The following is a 1,737-nucleotide window of genomic DNA, read 5'->3' as shown; positions in this document are numbered from 1 at the left end:
CACGACCTTCTGATTACCAGGCTATCATACGTTACCTAGAGAGCCTTCGCCGCTAAGGTTAAGTAACTGTGCCGTCTGGGCAGATACTAGGGCGCGTTTGGCTGGTTTCCTATTGGTTAGAGTGAGGTTCGAACCCACGACCTTCTACCAGGCTATCATACGTTACCTAGAGAGCCTTCGCCGCTAAGGTTAAGTAACTGAGCCGTCTGCGCAGATACTAGGGCGCGTTTGGCTGGTTTCCTATTGGTTAGAGTGAGATTCGAACCCACGACCTTCTGATTACCAGGCTATCATACGTTACCTAGAGAGCCTTCGCCGCTAAGGTTAAGTAACTGTTCCGTCTGGGCAGATACTAGGGCGCGCTTGGCTGGTTTCCTATTGGTTAGAGTGAGGTTCGAACTCACGACCTTCTGATTACCAGGCTATCATACGTTACCTAGAGAGCCTTCGCCGCTAAGGTTAAGTAACTGAGCCGTCTGCGCAGATACTAGGGCGCGTTTGGCTGGTTTCCTATTGGTTAGAGTGAGATGTGAGTGAGAGAGAGGGCACGAGGTGAAGCTATCTTCACCGTCCTGTTCATCGTATCTGTATGAGAGAGACAGAGAAAAAATATTAGTAGTCGAAATAGGAATTTCAATTGTGTTAAGCATAAATGCTTGTCACAGATGTCGTTCTCCGCTTAAGCTAAATTTTATGACTTGACTTGGACTCGAACCACCAACCTCCAGATCCGAAGTCCATTGCGCTAACCACTACACTGAGGTTGGTTTAGTAGTTGAAATAATAAATAACTCATTAGTGCCGTTTTTGTGTTATCATATCACAACTTCGGTGCTCACTTTTCCTCTGTCAAACCTCTTAAAAAAAAAAAAAACCTCTTATGGCCAATATGTATTACAACTGAGAGTTAACACAGTGTCAAGGCGTTTCTTTCACGTCACCCATTAGATTTACACAGGCCAGTATTTCTTAAAATCTGGATAAACATTAATGATGTTTGATTGTTACGAAGTAAAGATGGCAATGAAAGAATTGGCACTCACCCTCATATCTCGCAAGGCTTGGCTAGTCTCTCCTCCTTCTAGTGAATCTTCTGAGGATCTTCTTGACATGTGAGTGAGAGAGAGGGCACGAGGTGAAGCTATCTTCACCGTCCTGTTCATCGTATCTGTATGAGAGAGACAGAGAAAACATTATTGGTAGTCGAAATAGGAATTTCAATTCTATTAAGCATAAATGCTTGTCACAGATGTCGTTCTCCGCTTAATACACTAAGCTAAATTTTATGACTTGGACTCGAACCACCAACATTCAGATCCGAAGTCCATTGCGCTAACCACTACACTGAGGTTGGTTTAGTAGTTGAAAGAATAACTCGTTAGTGCCGTTTTTGTGTTATCATATCACAACTTCGGTGCTCACTGCAGCATTGTAGGATTTTCCAAATATCTCAATAATCCTAACATCCAATGTTTACCGACCACGCTGGCACCGGTCGCTATGGGCATTTATATGTCATAGCTACTCATTTTCCTCACGAGGCTGGGTTGGCCCCGCATTAGCCAGTCACGGAATCAATCATTTGCGTGATACAAATTTTTTGACACCACCGGGAATTGAACCCGGGTCTCCCGCATGCAAGGCGAGCGCAGTGACCACTACACCATGGGAGCTGACAAAATAACTCACCAGACATAACATCGAAGGCGCGGTCGGCATTTTCCTCGGCCTCCTTCT

General features: G+C 44.8%; 1 long non-coding RNA gene across 1 annotated transcript; it reads right to left on the bottom strand.

Moving 5' to 3' along the window:
* Positions 1 to 1,050: 1,050 nt before the first annotated feature.
* LOC113472964 lies at positions 1,051 to 1,737 on the bottom strand. Its single transcript, XR_003395078.1, has 2 exons — positions 1,690 to 1,737; positions 1,051 to 1,168 (listed from the first exon to the last, which is right to left on the bottom strand). It is a non-coding gene; the product is annotated as an uncharacterized LOC113472964 (long non-coding RNA).

This window comes from Diaphorina citri, unplaced genomic scaffold (assembly GCF_000475195.1).
Source record: "Diaphorina citri unplaced genomic scaffold, Diaci psyllid genome assembly version 1.1 scaffold11092, whole genome shotgun sequence".
Classification (NCBI taxonomy): Eukaryota; Metazoa; Arthropoda; class Insecta; order Hemiptera; family Psyllidae; genus Diaphorina; species Diaphorina citri.
This window is presented reverse-complemented; position numbering and strand designations above follow the sequence as displayed.